Source organism: Ambystoma mexicanum, chromosome 2p (assembly GCF_040938575.1).
Source record: "Ambystoma mexicanum isolate Mex_15411 chromosome 2p, UKY_AmexF1_1, whole genome shotgun sequence".
NCBI lineage: Eukaryota > Metazoa > Chordata > Amphibia > Caudata > Ambystomatidae > Ambystoma > Ambystoma mexicanum.
Window position 1 is genome coordinate 273,968,110 of NC_090923.1, and position 13,533 is coordinate 273,981,642.

The following is a 13,533-nucleotide window of genomic DNA, read 5'->3' on the forward strand; positions in this document are numbered from 1 at the left end:
AATGAGCACAGGGCAGACTCCGAACCCTGGAAGGGGAAACAACAATGGGAATAGGGGAAATCCACAAGTGCACAGTGGACTAAATTTGTATATAAACTAGGATAGCTCACTGGGAATCCTGATGTGTTCTATCCTATCAATGACACCAAACCCTCACAGGGAACCTAGGGTGGATTTCGTTATAGGGGATAAAGAATATTCCTTCTTAGTTGACATGGGTGCAACACGCTTGTGCATACGTGAAGGCAAATTTTCCTTGTCCAGTGAGGCCATCGATACTCAGAGTTTTACAGGAGCTACCAGTCGCATTCCCTTTACAAATGCACTTCCAGTCTCTATAGGAGAATCCGAAATGGATGTGCCTTTATTTTATTCACGTCAGACCCCAGGAAACATTTTGGGTCGAGATTTAATGACAAAGTTGAACATGAGAATCTCGTTCACGGAGGAGAGCATAGTATGTTCCAATCCAGGAATGCACTATACAAATGTATGCGAAATAATCAGAGCATACGCAGGACACACAGCCATGAGGGCTATGCCATTAGAGCCAGAAGAATTTGCATATGGAATGCGTGTGCTTATGGCAGGACTGCCAGGCCTTGCAGACAAAACCATGAGAACCCCTGATGAGTTCCTATTTAGACCAAGAATACTGATGCATGAGGAGGAGGGACAAGTATTTCCCTTGATGATACACACAGCTGCAGTGCGAGGGAACGTGGCCTTGATTGATGGTTATGACAACGAGGGCCGACAATGGTGCGCAGTAATCGCCATTGAAGAAGGATATCGATTGACTGACATCACCGATGACAATTTGTTTGAAGAGCAACCAGATATGGGAGCGACAATGGTGGAAGTGAGTCTCACCTTTTGGGTAAAGATGATTAAAAGCGAAGTACCTCCGAGAATGATGTTGGCACTAAATTGTCCTGAATATTTTGATGACGACATAGCCAAGGTGCCTGTGTCAGTATGGAGTACAGGCCCCTAAGGCGTAGGCCTCTTGAAGGGGATTGGAGAAGTGAAGATTAAACTGAAGCCAAGAGCAATTTTACCCAAAGCACGACAATATCCCATGTCCAGAGAGGCAGATGAAAGGATTTTTAAGACAATTTCGGCCATGATAAAGCAAGGCATCTTAGTGGCGTCAGAGTCGTCATGCAATACGTCAGTGTACCCTGTGAAAAAAAGTAAAGGGGGGTCTTAGCATTTAGTCCAGGATTTACGCCAAATAAACGATATCATTGAGGCCAAATTCCCTTTAGTCCCTAACCCGTCTACAACCCTATGTAACATACCCCTTGAGGCAAAATATTTCACGCTGATTGACTTGAAAAATGCATTTTTCTCGATCCTGTTGCACCGTGCGTCTGAAAATCACGAGGATGCCACAGGGGTACTGTGAGTCTCCTTCTATTTTCAACAGAGTCCTGCAGATGGACTTGAGCAATATTGTATTAAAAAGTGTTGTCCTACAGTACGTGGATGACATCTTAATTTGCAGCACCACAGAAGAGCAATGCAGGCACGATTCTGTTCAGCTACTGACTATACTGGCTGAAACGGGATATGAAGTTGACAAAGAAAAGTTACAATATTGTCAAAAAGAAGTGTTGTACATAGGCAGTGGCGTAGGAGACACATACAATCTGGGGGGGCAGGGGACATCTTGGGGACATTTATTTATTTATTTATTTATTGTGTTTTAGTCAAAGAACTTGACTTTTCACAAAATTAGAATTAAAATAGCAGTACGTATTAAATTACAAATATCACTGTATAAAACAAGAGAAAATAAGAAAAGAAAAAAGAAGAAAATTAAAGGATGCAGCAGCAAAAAACATGTCTTTGTATGTTGCATTTCTGGATTTTTCATCTGACTATGAGCTCATGTTAAGAGAGAGGAAATAACAATTACTTCCAGTGGGCCACAGATAGGATGCCAGCTCTTTAAGAACCAGATCACATGTAAGTGGACTCCTGCCAAATAAAGGAGTTAAAGCCTTTTCTACCAACTGCAAGTTGCTACTTTTTTGTGTGGGGCAAGGAGATGTGTGTGTGAAAGATGGGGGTTTCAAAGAAAGAGGAAATCTTGTCTGTACCTCTGAGTAAGCCCTGTTGTGGAGTAGAGGGACCAGGTGTGTGATGTTGCTGCTTTGACTGTCCTCCGGGGAGGGGGGGCGGGTGGGATACAGCAAACAAGGAGGATGAGCGATCGCAAGCCCACCCCCTTATAAGCACTCCCCAGGTCCGCGGCTGGATATGTCGGACCTGGGGGATGCCTAGTAGCTTGGGTGGATGTGGACTCAGGGGGTGGCCAGAGGGGCAGCTCGCTATGTGGCTGCCCCTCTAGCGCCTCTGCGAGGGACAGGCCAGCCTCTCACGATGAGTCTGGTCCCTCATATTCCATATCATGCTGGCTTCAGAGCCCAGCCTTTCTTTGTTATTCTGAATGCAGAGCTGGACTATGTTCCTTTCTCGTTTAACATTTGCTGCAAAGCCTTATCTATTTGATTCTCTCATATGTTACTAGGACGGCAGAGCATGGGTCCTCTGCCCTGTTACATTATTCAAAGAGCCCCTCTGGCCTTTGTTTGCCTCTCCCTTGTCTCACTTCTTGCTTGCTTAATACATACCTCCTTGCTTGAACACTCAACATATTCTCCCGAACACAGCAAAGGCAGCTGCAGTCTGTCTTAACTTCTATTTGTTCCGCGTTTGAATTGGCCTCTTATTTCCGCTTTTCTGTCTGCAGGGGAAAGGCATTTGCAAGTCACTGCCATGATTGTTCTACCTGGCCATAAGAGGGCAACAGCTAGCCAATATTGGAAGAACATGGGCATAATATGCTAGAGGCTGGCAACTGCCTTCCTAATGCCTACACAAGAGACACAACTCTTGCGTTTGTTTCTAACTGTATTTCAGTGGATAAAGAAACGTGAGAGCATATTGCTTATAAAGGAAGGGGATGATGTCACACTTGGTTAGAACATTTTGATCACACCAGGAGCTAATTTCCAGCTGCATTTAAGCGCTTACCTTTTAGACTTCTGGCTTTAAATCACGTTATTATCACCTGGAAAGCACTGAGGTTGCTCAACAGGGTTCCTGGAGCACAAGGTGTACCCTACTCTTGGGCATGGATGATTGGAGGGCATTCTTGCCCTGTTTTGGAGCCTCGCCCCTACAGCCATGATGGGGGAGGGGCCTATTACTTTTGGTTGTACGTACCCTTTGAGGGTGGGGTTAGGCAGAAACCTGTGCAGTTCCCTCTGGGACCACTGCAAAAGATTTAAGACTACAGGTATTTGGCAGTAAACCCACTTGGTAGCAGTCTGTACCACACAGATTCACTTGGTAGCTGTGGTTGAGCAGTCAGACTTCCCTCAAGAAGAGTTAGGCAGTATACAGAATACAGAATACAGTATACAGAGTATTCACAATAGGTCAAAAGAACACAGTAGAACAAGTAAACACTGACCAGAGCTTGGTGTAAAAGAGATATAATTATTTATTTAAAACCGCATCTAGTACAACACACAGGCACCAATGTTAAGCAGTTCAAAAACACGGTCACTAAAAGATATGCACTCCCTTAAAAGGATATAAGACAAGTCTTAAGTAAAGCCCCACTTATTTTCAGACAGCGGTGAGCGCTTAACACAGATGGCACTCTAATAATTCGTTTTTAAAAGGGAGAGAACAGCAGAGCATAATTTGAAATAGATCCCAACACTTTCACAAGAACACAACAAGAGAGGAAGGCAAAGTAAAACCGTGAAGTTAGAGTTCAGAAGGCCGGATCCACTTTAAGAGGATCAGAACAAAATGTGTCCAAGGTCACACGGTTGAAGTGCACAAAAGTCTTGAAAAGGTTCAGAAAGAGTTGGACCAAAGAAAGGGACCAGTTAGATGTCAAGGCGGCCAGCCCAGTCCAGAAGGTTAAAGGATTATTATTACCTTGTAGCAATCTTTAGAAAGGGTGGCCTGGCGGACACGGTACCTTAAAAGTGGTGAGAATACTCCAGCGGGGGCAGTTGTTCCTGAGGATCTCGTCGGGGAGGAAGACAGGAGTCCGTTGCACTGCCAGGGAAGAAACCAGCCACGGAGTTCACAGGTAAAAGGACCGGTCCTTTTATTTGCGGTCCAGTGGTAAGTGGCTATCCGATTGCCGGGGTGATTGGCACGGGCAATTCGACCACAAGACATCCAGGGATGCGAGGAAAAGAAGGTAAACTCGTTGTGCCCACCAGTCAGGGGAAGAAGCCTCTCCAACCGGGAGATCTTCTCTGTCGTCGGGAAGTGGTGAGTCGGTTCCGCGGGGCTCCACCGGTGGTGTCGTCGTGGTAGGTCGGCTCAGCTTCTCCCTCATCGGATTCTAAGGTCCTGTGGTGACTTGTGAAGTTCCAGTCCCCAAAGCCCTGCTTTTATGCAGCACAACCCCATTCACTCAGCCTAGCTGTCAATCAAACATGCTAAGTGGTGAGCCATCCGGCTCACCACCTGGGCCAATAACACAAGAGTGCGACTTGAGTTATCAAGCTAACTCAGTCCAGGGTGCCTAAACCCCCTCCCACACCCCCTGTGGTACCCAGACAGAGTGGCACCACTTTTGGAGGCTTCTGTGGAGAATCCCGCCAAAAGTGATATGATATGATATGATATGGTATTTGTAACGCGCCTATACACAAGTGTTTCAAGGCGCGACGAGGCGGGGAGGGAGGAAAACAAGGGGAAGACGGACAAGCGATCCTACTAGGCCAGGTGTCATTCAGATCGTGCAAGTGAAGAGGTAAGGGGAAAAGGAGGAAGTGCAGGGGGAGGAGGAGGGGGGAAAAGTGCAGTACAAGGTAAGTGGCGTAATAAAATAATAAATGATAAATAATAAATAAAAAGGGCCAGCTGGTGGCAAGTGCGAGGTAAGTGCAGAGCAAGTGCTGGGTAGGGGGCTGTAGGGATACAGTGACAGTCCCACAGTGCAGGGGGAGCCAGGGGGGCAGTGCAAGTGGAGAGTGGCTGGGCCCTGGACCGAGGTCGCTGAGAGTGGCCCAGATGCAGGTTAAGTGTAGAATTCAGTGGGGAGTTGAGCAGGTTTAGCAGGGGAGAGGGAGAGAGAAGGCAGAAGCGAAGAGGAAGGTTTTGAGGTGCTTCCGGAACCGGAGATGGTTCTCCTCAAGTTTCAGGGAGGCAGGCAGGCTGTTCCAGAGGGAGGCCCCTGCTGCGGAGAGAGATCTACCCCCAGCACGTTGCTTCGAGAAGCGGCTGACCATGAGGGAGTTAGAGATGGATGAGCGAAGGGCTCGTGAGGGAAGATATTTAGGAAGGGAGAGTTGAAGGTATTTAGGCCCCAGGCCCCAGAAGGCCTTGTGGACAATGCAGAGGGTTTTGAACTTAATCCTCGCAGCCACTGGGAGCCAGTGAAGAGATTTCAGTCCTGGAGAGATACGGTCCCTGGGCTTGAGGCCAAGGACAAGTCTCGCAGTTCTGTTCTGGATAAGTTGCAGAGGGCGGAGAGTGGAGGCAGGGAGATTAAGATAGAGGCTGTTACAGTAGTCCAGCCTTGAGAGAACCAGGGCTCGGGAGACAGTGAGCTTCTGGGGGAAGGAGAGGAAGGGAAGAATACCTCTGAGGAGGTGCAGCTGGTAGTGTGATTTCTTAGAGACATCAGATATATGAGGAGAGAAGGAGAGTGTGGAGTCGAAGATGACCCCGAGGTTTTTAGCCTTGCAGGTAGGGGCAGGGAGGGGGCCAAGGGAGGCCGGCCAGAGAGCTGCAGGGAAGGAGGGAGTGGGTGCGCCGATGAGTAGAATCTCAGTCTTACTGGCGTTAAGGCAGAGGTCATTGGCGGCACACCATTCCTGGATAGCAGACAGACAGTCGGAGATGAGGGAAGGAGAGGAGGAGGCCGAGGGTAGCCTGAAAATGAGCTGGGTATCGTCCGCATAGCACTGGAAGTGGGGGCAGAGGGTGGCGATGCGGTGGGCAAGGAGTGCCAGATACTGGTTGAAAAGCCAGGGGGAGAGGTTGGATCCCTGGGGGACACCACAGGTGGAGAAAAAGATGTCAGAGAGGAAGGAGCCCATTTGGACCTGGGAGGGTCGACCGGAAAGGAAAGAGGTCAGCCATGCCAGAGCCTGACCAGTGATACCCAGGTGATCACGGAGACGGTTGAGCAGGATGGCATGGTTGACAGTGTCAAAGGCAGAGGAGAGATCGAGCAGAATGAGAACACAGGGAGTGTTGGAATCGAGGTTCAGGAGCAGGTCCTCGCGGATGTTCAGGAGAGCAGTTTCCGTGCTTCTGGCCGCTCTGAAGCCGGATTGATGGTCATGAAGATTACCAACAGATTCAGCATGGAGGTTAAGCTGGGAGATGGCCAGTTTCTCCAGGAGCTTGCCCAGGAAGGGAGTAATGGAGATTGGGCGATAGTTGGCCGGGCAGGAGGGGTCGGAAGAGGGTTTCTTGAGGAGGGGGTGCACAAGGGAGTGCTTGAGGGGGGATGGGAAGACTCCAGAGGCGAATGAGTGGTTGCAAAAGTCAGCCAGGGCAGGAGCCAGGGAGACGATGTGGTCCTTGATGGTTTTGGAGGAACAGGGGTGAACCTGTTTAGACGAGGCTTTCATAGATCGGACTTGTCTGGAAACCTCGTCAGCAGAAAAAGGTGGAAATGAAGAGAAGGAGGGCGGAGGGGCGGCTGCAAGAGAGCAAGAGGAAGAGCCGGGAGGAGAGGGAGGGAGGAGAGGGGAGGAGAGAGAGGACAGGATGTCCTGAGTTTTTGAGATGAAGTGCGAGGCCAGTGCAGTGCAGAGGGCCTGGGAGGGGACAGGAGAGGTAGAGACTGCAGCAGGGTTGGCCAGCTCCTTGCAGATTTTAAAGAGTTCGGCCGAGTTGTTTGATGCCTCAGAGATGCGGGCTTGGATAAGGGCTCTCTTCTTAGTGAGGACGGAGAGCCGGTATTGCCTTTGGAGCAGGCGGCAGGCCAGTTTGTCAGAGGATGAACATGAAGCACGCCATTTCCTCTCTGCCACCCTGCACTTGCGTTTTAGAGTGACGAGATCCGAGTCATACCAGGAATTACATTTGGCTTTGGGCTTCAGGCGGATTCTCATGACGGGGGCAAGGATATCGAGAGTATCAGATATAGAGGAATAGAGCATGGAGAGGGCTGTGTCGGGGTGGGAGTCAGCTGAGGGGGGAGGAGGGGGCGAGAAGGTGGCAGCGAAAGCCTCAACTGACACACGCTTCATGGGTCGGATGACCGAGAAGGTGGGTGGCAGTGAAGAGGGTGGCTTTGCCTGTGGGGTAGGGAGGGAGAGGTGGGAGGATAGAAGAAAGTGATCGCTCCAGGAGAGAGGAGTGGAGAGAGGGAGGGAGAGGGGAAGGTCAGAAGAGATCAGAGCATCAAGAGTGTGCCCTGCAGAGTGAGTAGGACCAGAAGGGAGAATAGAGAGTGAGAGAGAGTTGCAGAGTTCGCGAAAGAGACCAGTGGGGGGACAGGAGGCATCAAGGTGGATGTTGAAGTCACCGAGAAAGAGAAGTTGGGTGGTTGAGGACAGGAGTGAGGAGGAGAGATCAGCCCACTCAGAGAGGAAGGAGGAAATTTGGCCAGGTGGCCGATAGATAGTAGCCACGGTAAGGGAATGGCTAGGAGAGAGAGAGAGTCGGCAGACAAGACATTCAAAAGAGGAGTAGGTCTGCGTAGGAGTGACAGTGGCAGGAATCCACTCAGGGAAGATAAGGGCAACACCACCCCCTGAGCGGTTGGGCCTGGGCACGGAGAGGATCTTGTAGCCGTCAGGTAGGAGTGTGTCGAAGCTGGTGGCAGAGCTGGCAGTGAACCAAGTCTCAGTGAGACCGAGGACGTCGAGGTCCAGTTCCTCAAGAAGGCGACAGATATCAGAGGAGTGCTTGATGGCAGAGCGAGAATTTAGAGTGGCAATGTGGAGAAGGTTGCCACCCTTGAAAAACTTCCGGGGAGGGGTACAGATCAGAGGTACACCCTGCGGAGGTGTTAGAGAAGGAGTTGAAGAGGGAGCAAGGGAGGGGGTAGGGAGGGAGGGGGGAGGCAAGGTAGCTGAGGATAGAGGAGGAGGGACAGCGGGAGCGGAGAGGAAGTTGATGAGGCATGGGAAGCGTCTATCAAAGAGGTGAAGGTTGGCCTGAGGGCCTTGGACCAAGACGGTCCTGTTAGCATAGACATTAATGATGGCTTTAGAGGAGTGGAAGGGGGCCAAGAGGACATCCCAACGGGTGCCACCATTAATGGGAGAGGTGGAGAAAGGAGAGAGCACAGCGACCATGTGAAGGGTCCATAGGTCAGGTGAAGGCACGAAGAAGAGAATGTCAGTGAGAGTTTCCTTGGAGCAGGCGCTCGTGTAGGTGTCAGCGATAGGGAGGCCTGGGTTGGAGACCAGGATGTCCTTTTTAAACTTTTTCCTACCGGATTTAGTGAGGAGAGCAGGATAGTCAATGGAGAAGCAGTTAGAGTAGATAGGCGAGATGGAGAGCACCATGGAGTAGGAGGGGAGGCGAACGACACGAGTATGCAGACAGGAAGTGAGTGGAGGGCACTGGTTTACCACAATGCAGAGCAAACAGTAATGTGTAGTGGGTCAGGGCCACCTAAGTTTGAGATTCCTGCGAGAGGAGAGAAACAGCCTAGGTTAACACAGTGAAGAGCAAACAGTAATGTGTAGTGGGTCAGGGCCACCTAAGTTTGAGATTCCTGCGAGAGGAGAGAAACAGCCTAGGTTAACACAGTGAAGAGCAAACAGTAATGTGAAGTGGGTCAGGGCCACCTAAGTTTGAGATTCCTGCGAGAGGAGAGAAACAGCCTAGGTTAACACAGTGAAGAGCAAACAGTAATGTGAAGTGGGTCAGGGCCACCTAAGTTTGAGATTCCTGCGAGAGGAGAGAAACACCCTAGTTTACCGGGAAATTGGATTAAGGGGGGCGAGGCATCAAGGGGGTGAGGTGAGGTGGGCCGGGCAGGAGTGCGGAGGAGCTGGCGCCTGGCGTCCCCTGCGGACACCTGCAGACACACAGGGAGCCGCACAGTGGGAGTCGCCCTTGGCCTGGGGCCCTTAGCCGCAGGGGCTGCCGGGCAGAGGGCTGCCCAGGAGGGGGGAGGTTATAGGCAGAGGGAGAGGAAGGGAGGGGGGGTGTGGGCGGGCAGGGAGGCGGGGAGGGAGGGGAAAGACCAGGAAGTGGGAGGGGGGGAGCAGGAGCAGGCAACACACGCGCTGGGAGCGCGAAGATCAATAAGGCAATAAACTTTCTTTTAACTATTTTTTTTTTTAAAAAGCAAGCAACTCACGGAGGCCCAGGCAGGGCTTTCCAGGCCTGCTAATCCCCTCAGGCCACCGGCGACCGCTCTCCACGCTCAGCTGGAAAAAGAAGCGAGCGTGGGGAACGGCCGTCGAGTAGGCCAGAGGGGAGGCAGGACGCAGCCAATCAGAGGGGGGGGTGGGCGGGCAGGGAGGCGGGGAGGGAGGGGAAAGACCAGGAAGTGGGAGGGGGGGAGCAGGAGCAGGCAACACACGCGCTGGGAGCGCGAAGATCAATAAGGCAATAAACTTTCTTTTAACTATTTTTTTTTTAAAAAGCAAGCAACTCACGGAGGCCCAGGCAGGGCTTTCCAGGCCTGCTAATCCCCTCAGGCCACCGGCGACCGCTCTCCACGCTCAGCTGGAAAAAGAAGCGAGCGTGGGGAACGGCCGTCGAGTAGGCCAGAGGGGAGGCAGGACGCAGCCAATCAGAGGGGGGGGTGGGCGGGCAGGGAGGCGGGGAGGGAGGGGAAAGACCAGGAAGTGGGAGGGGGGGAGCAGGAGCAGGCAACACACGCGCTGGGAGCGCGAAGATCAATAAGGCAATAAACTTTCTTTTAACTATTTTTTTTTAAAAAGCAAGCAACTCACGGAGGCCCAGGCAGGGCTTTCCAGGCCTGCTAATCCCCTCAGGCCACCGGCGACCGCTCTCCACGCTCAGCTGGAAAAAGAAGCGAGCGTGGGGAACGGCCGTCGAGTAGGCCAGAGGGGAGGCAGGACGCAGCCAATCAGAGGGGGGGGTGGGCGGGCAGGGAGGCGGGGAGGGAGGGGAAAGACCAGGAAGTGGGAGGGGGGGATCAGGAGCAGGCAACACACGCGCTGGGAGCGCGAAGATCAATAAGGCAATAAACTTTCTTTTAACTATTTTTTTTTAAAAAGCAAGCAACTCACGGAGGCCCAGGCAGGGCTTTCCAGGCCTGCTAATCCCCTCAGGCCACCGGCGACCGCTCTCCACGCTCAGCTGGAAAAAGAACAAAGTGGAACAAAGGGCTCGACTTGGGTTGGAGTCACAGAAGAGAACACAAATGCCACTTTAGAATCGAGTCCTGGCAAAAAATATCAACCGGCAAATTAATATTAAATAAATAAACCGGCGGTATGTTCGAGGCTATGAGAATTAAATAATTAAAGTTGGTAGCCTCGAACAATGGGAAAATCCCATATGGATATATTCGCGGTCGAATATAAAAAGTAGTATCCACTTCCACCAGCCAAAACTCAATCAGGGGGGGCGGAGACGTGCCCCCTTGACTAACAGACCCTGGGGCAATCGAATTGCCCCGACCAGTACGTCCACAATATGATGGTTTGTACCGGTTTCTGTTAATAATTTGGGACTAGTAAAGCCAATGGTGACTTTACATGTCCTGGGAGACAGTAGTCAGTCCCAGGGTATGGAGTCTATGGTGGGGTGTCACTATGACACCCCTGTGTCACTGCACAGAGGGTGCTGTGTAACACACATAGGGCCTCATTACGACCCTGGCGCTAAGGGATTACCGGTACCGGTAAGGGTACCCGTACCGGTAATCCCTTAGCGCCTGATTACGAGGTACCTTTGCGGGTTGGAGACTTTAACGCCTGCTTTTTGCAGGCGTTAAAAACCAACCTGCAAAGGGACCTTGGTGCTAAGTACGGTGCTGCATTTTATGGCACCGTACTTAGCGCCTTCCCCATTTCCATTGAGCCCTATGGGGCAAAAATGGGAATGGGGAAGGGCCATGGCGCATGGGGAATTACCGCCCCGCCAACCTCGGAATGGGGCGGTAATTCCCCATTCCGCCATGGCGGAGTCGGTAAGTTACTGGCATGGACCATGGTGCTGTTAGCACCATGGTCCAACGCCAGGGTCGTAATGAGGGCCATAGTAAAAACACATGAGGCCCTATGGAGTAAAGTACCCCATGGCCCATAAAACACAAACAGTCAAAGGAAAACCATAAATCATGTCCAAGAGCGGGAGAAAAAGAGTCTCACTCTTGGCAGGAGAAAAAAGAAACTCCAGAAATCCAGCAAAGCTGCCGGGGGACTCACTAGGTTAGGAAATTCAGCCTAAAGAGAGAATTCTCCCTAACAGGTGGGCAGACATTGCCTCCTGCTTTAGCCCACTCAAAGCTCTGCTTTGCAACTTTATCACACATACCTGTCAGGTGGCATGTAACTCAATTCTACTAATGTTATCAGTCTCAGAAGTCTGGAATCCTTTGCCACATCAACTAGGGTACAGGCTTGCCTCCTGAGACTTACCCATGTCTGAGTCGGCATCTGTCGCGCTGTGGGGAAGACACACACAGAAAGGGCAGGGCACAGTGCCCTTGCGGGTTTTATACACTTCCTCCTCCGGGTGGGCACAATTCACTCAGCAGAGAAAGTGGTACATGCTGGGCAACATTCTCCCACTTTGACAATGTCACCCAAAGAGCGAAATTGGCCATTTGAAATACCTCTGTCAACATATTATTGCGCAATCTACACTGATGTGTTTCAGCACCTGCTTAATGCGAGGTGGCAATTAAGGGCATTTGCCAACGCACTCAAGAAGCAAGGAAACCCTCTTACCAGCGACATGTCATGCTCACTTATTCTGACCACGAATTGGCATTTATCTGGGGTCATGTTAAATGTATTTATTTATGTTTTACATGTGTAGCATCACGCAACACCACCATGCATCAAGGCGCGAAGTAACCTGCATGGAGTGGACCACTTCCATTGTTGCACATTTTTACTTTCCCGGCACAAAATGGAAGATTTTAGCGTAAAAGGCAGGTGAAATCACATTGCTTTTCCACTTTGGAAGAGTGTAAATACCTCACGCAATTAGCGATTGCTGGCGGAATTGACAATGGCTTCCTCTGGACTCTGCCCGCTTTTACCAGGTTTAATTTCCCAGAGATATCCCTTTCCTTATTACCAGCATGAGAATCCATGCTGGCATTAAGGCCGCATTTGTCTGGTGGAGCCGGAAATACACGGGGTCCTGGTGTGTCCACTCGGCTCCCGACCTCCTCCCATAAAAAGCACAAAAATCTGGCCAATTAGAAAAAGCGACAGTAATAGTGTTTTCCACCACTTTTTCTGAACCAATTGACCTGGAAAATGCTGTGTTGCATCGGAAGCTGAATGCATTCACTCTGCCTATTATCCCACCGGAAGATTAAGCCAGGTGCTGAAGAAAGGTGTTACATATTCCTGTGCACAATCTGCATTTGAAGAATTAACTAACTGAGCTACCTTACAAATGATATCTTCTCTGGGGCTTTACCGTCTTAACCCCTTAACTGCCATGGGTTTTTCCCCCAAGTGCCAAGGACTTTTTGGTGATTTCGGTATGTCGCCATTCAATCCATTGTAACTTCTTTGTTATATGAGATATCTCGGCTAAAGTCGGCCCCTTTTTTCCCACATGTAGGCGGTCGTAACGCCACTGAGGAATCCAAGTTTTCTGTAGGGGGTGAGAGGAAATAACCAAAAAGGAGAACATTTGGTTTTTGTTTCAGAAAATGCCAAGAAAATGTTGTACCAAGAAGCCTGTGGTGTTTTCCTTGTAAGAGCTAGGAACAAATGGTTTTCTGTGCTGCATTCGCCATTTTCCAGGCTTTCAAGAACAGATTGAGTGGAAATCAAAATAACAGATTTTGATATGCTAATCAGCAATTGGCCATGCGTGGACGGAATGGAAGAAATGGAAGCAAAGGGTTGGAAAGCTGAATGGGAAGCCAGAAAGGCATACATTTCTGAAAAGTAGACAATAGTCCAGGTTTAGGAAGGGGTGATTTGCACAGGTCAGGCAACAACTATGTAGATAAAGATTCCATAATTTCGGGGGGAATCGGGAAAATGATAAAAAAAACACAATTTCCGCACATTTTACTCTGGTCACCCACCGAAACACGCAGCCAACAACACATGGCCTACATTCTCGCGTTCCCACGGGTTTCCCGATGAAATCGGTACCTCACATGTGGGGGTGCACCTACCTGGTTGCAAAGGAAAAAGCCTAAAACACTGGTAACCCCAAGTCTTTTTGCACAGCAGATTTTCAGGAATTTTGCTCATGTGGACACCTACAGATTTTGGTCTAGGGTGTCGAAGCCACGAAAGAAAACAGGGAACCCCATGCATTTCCAAAAAGAAGACACCCGTGTCCACCCACTGAAACACACCGCCAACAACAGATGTCCTACCATCCCGTGTTCCC

General features: G+C 50.4%; 1 protein-coding gene across 6 annotated transcripts in view; it reads right to left on the bottom strand.

The window, feature by feature from the left end:
• LOC138566370 (inter-alpha-trypsin inhibitor heavy chain H4-like) overlaps positions 1–13,533 on the bottom strand; it is a 1,003,937-nt gene that overhangs the window by 124,846 nt on the left and 865,558 nt on the right. The window lies entirely within an intron of this gene.